Source organism: Takifugu flavidus, unplaced genomic scaffold (assembly GCF_003711565.1).
Source record: "Takifugu flavidus isolate HTHZ2018 unplaced genomic scaffold, ASM371156v2 ctg141, whole genome shotgun sequence".
In the NCBI taxonomy this organism is placed as follows: Eukaryota; Metazoa; Chordata; class Actinopteri; order Tetraodontiformes; family Tetraodontidae; genus Takifugu; species Takifugu flavidus.
In genome coordinates, this window is record NW_026621877.1 from 239,152 (window position 1) to 246,226 (window position 7,075).

A 7,075-nucleotide genomic window follows, 5' to 3' on the forward strand; every position below is an offset into this window, starting at 1 on the left:
GATGTCAGCAGAATCCTCGGTGCTCTGGGAGCTCCCAGCACAACCAGGACGAACCTTCAGATCTTCACTTTGGCTGCTCCTGCTCCACAGATTACTTCAGCATTGTCATCCTGGCTCAACGCAAACGTTCAAGGAGAATTCAGGTATCCATTTATCCAGAAACCAATTGATACGGCTGTTTTTTCCCATAATAACTCTGATTCGCCACATTGACTTCCTCATGAAACAGGAGCCCTGTCTTTGAAAGAAAGTGTCGGCTGCTTTTGATCATTCCTCATCGTCTTTACATGCACACTGAGCTCCTGCTGCCCCTTAAGTGGCGTTTCTGAGCGTGCACAGGAAGCTTTGTTTTAGCATCACCGTGCCGCTCAGCTCAGCTCAGCCTTTTGTTCAGTGACGAATTGATGGAACTGGAAAGATTTCTGATACGAGTCCGACAGAAGGGGGTTTATAGTTGGGTTCAATCGCAGTGAAAACAGGCCTCTACCCGCCCCGTCTATTACCTGCCCTCTCTATTACCCCCCCCCCCCCTCTATTACCCCCCCCCCCCATTACCTGCCTCTCTAGTAGTAGTATCTTTTCAATTTGGCAGTTATAACTAGTTATAACCTAACCCTAACTAGTTATAACCTAACCCTAACAAGACAGATTTATACGGTTAGGGTTAGTTTGATTATTGATAATATCATTTGTGTTGGGTTAGGGGTAACCCTAGGGTTAGATTTAGGGGTTAGGGTTACCCTCCTAGGGTTAGGGTTAACTAACCCCTTAATCTAACCCTTATTGATAATATCATTTGTGTTGGTTAGGGGTAACCCTAGGGTTAGATTTAGGGGTTAGGGTTAACCCTAGGTTAACTAACCCCTTAATCTAACCCTTATTGATAATATCATTTGTGTTGGTTAGGGTTAACCCTAGGGTTAGGGTTAACCCTAGGGTAACCCTAACCCCTAAATCTAACCCTAACCCTTATTGATAATATCATTTGTGTTGCAGATCTCTTCCACCTGCTTTAAGGAGTGATGAGGAAATATGTGTGACTAGGTGGGGGGGGGGGCGTAAACTCGAAGAGTTCCTTTATGGCAACATGGGAATATAAATCAATACAGTCTGGAGTTTTAATGCCATGAAAATGAAGCCTTTCTGTCCCAAAGGTTTTGGGAGACTCGGGAACGTTCGTGTCCTTGGAGGAGTTCAACCAGCAGGGGTCATCTCAAGCTTTGCTGCTCCTCAGTTTCCACTGTTGGTTCAAGCCCCTGGACGGGATCATGCAACATGTGATCTGATTACCAGCTTTCATTTCACACAAACTGACGCGAACTGCGAGCTTGTCGTCACTCGGCAACGACTCGCCAAGTAAATTTCCTGACGAGAGCTTGTTACTGCTCCTAATTGTTGAGTCTGACTCACTTGGACGCCCACAGAAGCTTCCAGGGTCGTCTGCTGTAGGAGAAGCTTCATCCTATGGGTCTGGCAGCTGGTGAGACCAGCAGCAGGGAGATGAAGGGAGGCAGGGTGCAGACTGACAAGCATGGCTGCTAAAATAGCAGTGAGGGAGGTGCTGGTGGCCTGTTGCCAAGGTGACGAGGACCAGCCGGGTTCTGTCTCATTTGCAGATGCAAACGAGGCCTCAGAGCTCCTACTGAAGCTCCCTTAAGCTTTCTCTGAAAATGCAGACTGAAACTCCTTGTCCCTGGAGAACAGATTTCCAGCTCCACCTGAGACGAAGACAGAAGATGGTCAGTTATTTCTGCTCATTTCTGCTTCCTTTGTGCCCAGTTTGTCCCCGTTTCTTTGCAAAAGAGAGGCTGATTGTAATTTCCAACTATCCAACGACCCACAGGTCGACATCTTCCATCCTTTCCTCCATTCCATCGATTCCCTGTGGTGAATTGGCCTTTTCAGAGTGGGGGGCTGATCGTGGCGTGCACTGTTGAATAGTGGCGTGCACTGTTGAACACCAGCCCTCAGCCGCTGCGACGCTCCACCCAGAGACCCCAAAAGGCCGCCTCCTTTGTCTGGTTAGAGGTAAACATCTGGGAACAGATGAAGCTGGCCACGCTGATTCATGAAGCTCTGGCTTCTGTGGTGATGAGATTTTACTGGGAGGAGGAAAAATGGATGAAAAGAAAAATTGCTTATGATGTTGAAGCGGCCAAAGGAAAAATAAAAATGGCTGCATAAATTCTGAAAGCCCCCTTTTTTCAGGAAATGAAACCAAAAATGAGGAAAAAGACAATGAAAATACAAAAGGTTTATTTATGTGGTGCCTTATGATATAAACTACATATTTTTGTCTTTGCCTATAATAACCAACTAATGGCTAAAAGAATCATTATAATAGGCATTATAATAGTCTGACACCGATGTGAAAGGCCACATATGCCTCAGACTAAATCCTGAATGGTGAAATGATCATGAATAATTAGGACATTCTCTCACGGAGCAGATGTCTTTCTGTTGAATGCTGCTCTTCACAAGAAGGAACGTCTGGGCATGATAAGCTCGGGAGAGAGGCAGGTCCGATGGTCTCATTGGCTGGAGGATACTGAATGATTTGGCCCATAATACACGACACGTGCACTATTTTGGACGATTCGCACAAGGGCTGATCAGCTTCTTGACTCAACACAAGGGAAAGCCAAAATCAAAAGGATGTTATTTATGAGCATTCTCACACAAAGCTCCTGGGGTCTGGAAAAGGCCCTTCTGTATGTTCTGTATGGCTGGTCACTGGTGTCACGAACCGTTTACATCCATCACACAATCACTGAAGCCAAAGTGAAAGTGTGAGTGACAAACGAAATACTCACATGTCTATTAAGCTTTTTTTTTTAAGCTGCTTATTTTGGTCACGTCCAAACATGTTTGTATTTTGAAATGACTCGGGCCATCTGAAAATTGACCCACACTTAGAATCGGATGCATTCAACCTTAGCTTGATTCGATTTTATGCTTGTGAAAGGATAGTGAAATTGGGGTAGTTGCGATTGTGCCATTTCCCCGGTCAGGACTGTATTTTGGTAACTGCATTTGCACTTGGCACTCAGCACAGTGGACACCTAAACACAGGTAGGTTCTGAAAATGTTTGACTAAAGCACTAAGGACATGGGTTTATATTTTGAATGTCTAAACATGGTTAATACCGATTATACTTGTTTTATTCTTCTGTGGTGGTCAAAGGGATGTTTTTTAGAAGCAGCTAAACAATTCTCAATGTCATGCTGTTGCCAGGCTGCCTAGTTCAGCTGAGTGGGGCCAGCTTCATAACCAGGGGCAAATGTCAGTCCCTCACCGGAGCCTTGATCAGCCTGCCGTAACGACTGTGCCGCCCCTCGTCCAAAACTGCAGGCTGGTGACAAACGGGAGAAGCACAAGCCACAAAACTGTGCAAATCAGGACACACGACACGAGAAGACACAGTAGGAGCCTTGTAAGCAGGACGGCCCTGAAGGGGGACGTGGGCTGATAACAGAACATTGCCTGCTACCAAATGTGCCGGCTTAAGCCTATCCAAAGTTACATCCCCAACTTCTAACATGGACCTCTTGGAGCCTGTCTCCCACACAGTAAATGGGCCATCGCACGGGTTGTAGAGGCGAATGGTGCAGGTCATGCTGCTCAAAAACAAAACAAGCTGTCATGAGCTGCCAGCACAAATTAGGAGTGAAGGAGGAGTAAAAGCAGATTTTGACATAACAGGAAAGTAAAAGGAACCAGAACCTTCTGGCAAAAATGGCCCCAGAACCTGAGGGGCTGCCTGAAAACCAACTCTGCAGGCACGGTGTCCAGGTCCTCCTTGGGGGCTGAACATAGTCCAAGCATCACTCAAGGTGAACAATCCACCCAGTTACCATCCGAGAGCGCAAGACGCAATGCCGCCTTGAGTGACCTGTGAAAATATTCGCACAAGCCATTAGCCTGAGGGTGGTACCTTGCTAGTGCCGACCAAATCTCTGAAATGGTATGTAAAACCCTGGGAGAGGCTTAAAGGGTCTGTCTGTCCGCCCACCCGCCCGCCCCCCCCGTCTGTCTGTCCGTCCGTCCATATATCCAGCTTCACTGATGCCTATACTCCTGGGTGTGAGAGTGAGTGAACCACTTTGAATGTTGTAGCATGGCAGGTCACAGGCACAGTAGGATGGGGGTGACCTGTGGAAACGATGCAGTGGAGCATAGGATCGCCTTCTTGTACCAGAGCATCCTCGAGCTTTAGGCATGTACCAGTGGTCAGTGGCTGTTCTGGCACCTTCCCCTACTACCAGAACACCTTCCATATTTTGTCTGCACTGGGGCTCGAACCAAAAACCCGCGGCGACCACCGCCCACTACATTTCAAGTGTTTTTAAAAAAAAAAATTGTTCTAAGACTACGGGTGTTATTTAGTCTGTGTAGGTGTTTCAGTTCCTTGTGGTAAAGGAGCACAGCACAAGAGGGTGTTCACAGAGTTTTTTCTTCTCTTGCAAACAAGTTGACTTAAAGCGGATTTTGGAATGGACTTTTTGCTTAATCGCTCTAACAGTGAAGACAATAAAGCCAGGTTTTCCTTTTTCCACATATTTGCTTGTCTTCTGGCTTTTTTAACCTACATTTCTTAGATGCTAAATGTGCTCTCAGAATCATGTGTATTTAATTGTAAATCAGGGAATGATAAATCCAATCAAAATTTAAAACTGGGGTTAAAAGTAATTTGCAACAGTTACAGAAATTCTCATCTCGTCTTGTTTTGTTTTCTTGGGCGCTTTATCCCTTTTGGGGTCATGGGGAGGGTTCTCGACCCCACGTGCATATGGGTGAAGTCAAGGTACACTCTTAGATGAGTCCTCAGCTCATTGCAGGGTCCAATGTGAGTGTTTGAGGTTTTGGTACCTTGCTCACGGGTACCTTTGCAGTGCTCTGAATATGCCTTGGCCCTTCCCCCCACTGGAAGAACACCTTCCATGTTTGGTTTGCACCAGGGCTTGAACCCAGAACCACTGCAATTCTCAGTTCAGTCTTCTACAGACTGAGCTACAACCGCCCCCCGAAAGTTACAGAAATTCTTTACCTTAATATGTTAACATGCTGTTAGCATCTCAAACGTCTTCCTGTGTGTCCCAATAAAGTTCATCTCGTATAACCTTGATTCCCTGGAGTTGTGTCCATAAATCATTTAAAATCATTGTGAATTCTTTTTTGGAAGACCGGTGCTTTGGATTTAACTCATAAACATTCCAACCAATCTTGTTTACTCCTCTTTTCTAAATACCACACCATAGCGTGAAGGTCAACATCGAGGGAGGGGGGGGAGGTCTAGGGAGCGGGGGGGGGGGGGGGGGGGGGGTCTAGGGAGGGAGAGGAGAATGTGCTCCTTGGCCACGAAGCACAACGTCTTGTGCTCTCTGTGATCACTTCCTGCACGTGGATGTGCAGACTGTGCACAACTGCTCGTGTCTTCTATAACCTATTGTGCCTTTGACTTATGGAGCATAAGTTCTGTTTGTCTGGAAGAAATGAACATCCTCGCAAATGAAGTTATGAGTTCTGCATCTGGCAGCTGTTGAAATTATGTTCCGATATTTAAACAATATGTGCAAATTAAAAAGTAACAGGTACAGACCTCTTTCATTTTTCATCAGTTATTTTCTGTTCCTGTTGTGTTGCACAATGCTAACACGAACAACAAACACTCTGCTTTTCTTTTCTTTTAACTCGTTGAACCCTTGAAAATTAGATTGACATTCAAGAAGCAGTAACATGGGCCTTCCGTCCATTTGAGAACTACAACAATTGTACAGATTTGGCAGGTCAAGACAATAGCAGTTCTACCCAATCTGTGTAACAGCTAAGTTTGGATAGCATAACCAACCAGCCAGCATGTCCTTCTTTAAATATGAAACCTTGTAGTTCTTTTGTAGTTAGGGTGTCAGGAATAAGACCTAGCATTTGATTAACTATTTTAGTTCCATCCATATGTGATAGGCAACCCGGCAGAGGATTTTATGCTCCAGAATGAAAACTGGGCCAATCTTTTCCCCGTTCTACTTTGGATTATTTTAAAGGCCAACGCTGCTGTCTTATTAGGTGCCTTGTATTGAGTTTAGTTTGCCTGTGAAAGGGTTAGGGTTTAGGGTTAGGAATAGGGGTTAGGGTTAGGGTTTAGGGTTAGGAATAGGGGTTAGGGTTAGGAATAGTGGTTAGGGGTTAGGATTAGGGTTTAGGGTTAGGAATAGGGGTTAGGGTTAGGGGTTAAAGTTAGGGTTTAGGGTTAGGAATAGGGGTTAGGGTTTAGGGTTAGGAATAGTGGTTAGGGTTAGGATTTGGGTTAGGGTTAGGGGGTAGGGTTAGGTTTAGGGGGTAGGGATAGGGTTAGGTTTAGGGGTTAGGGTTAGGTTTAGGGGGTAGGGATAGGGTTAGGTTTAGGGGTTAGGGGGTAGGGTTAGGTTAGGGTTAGGGTTAGGTTTAGGGGGTAGGGATAGGGTTAGGTTTAGGGGGTAGGGGGTAGGGGGTAGGGATAGGTTAGGTTTAGGGGGTAGGGGGTAGGGATAGGGTTAGGTTTAGGGGGTAGGGGGTAGGGATAGGGTTAGGTTTAGGGGTTAGGGTTAGGTTTAGGGGGTAGGGATAGGGTTAGGTTTAGGGGGTAGGGGGTAGGGATAGGGTGTCTTATTAGGTCCCTTGTATTGAGTTTAGTTTGCCACTGAAAGCAAATGCATTGATGATAGCAAAGCATTTGCTGGAGCTAAAGAGACTTTGTCCATTACGTTTTCTAGATAAACAGTAACCCTCTTTTTAGCGGCAACATGTTTGTTACATTCACAGATTGATATTTGCATTTGAGAGCGATTTATGCATTTTACACTAGCATGTGATTTTTTTTTGACATTTTCGTAGGAGATTGACGCCGTTATGAAAACATGACGCTGTCTTATTCTGCTCTATCCCGTTGTTGATTTTTGGGTTTAAGCAATATCCAACGATGAGCCCAGAGTGGATCGTGGATACGCTGCCAGCCCTTGGGCTAGGTCCCCACCCCCATCTATCCAGTGTCTATGTCTCTCCTCCTTTAAACACACACATGCAAAGACGACAGAGACT

General features: G+C 45.7%; 1 long non-coding RNA gene across 1 annotated transcript; it reads left to right on the forward strand.

The window, feature by feature from the left end:
• Nucleotides 1-1,368: 1,368 nt before the first annotated feature.
• LOC130519732 (uncharacterized) lies at nt 1,369-2,186 on the forward strand. Its single transcript, XR_008948446.1, has 2 exons — nt 1,369-1,739; nt 1,844-2,186. It is a non-coding gene; the product is annotated as an uncharacterized LOC130519732 (long non-coding RNA).
• Nucleotides 2,187-7,075: the final 4,889 nt, after the last annotated feature.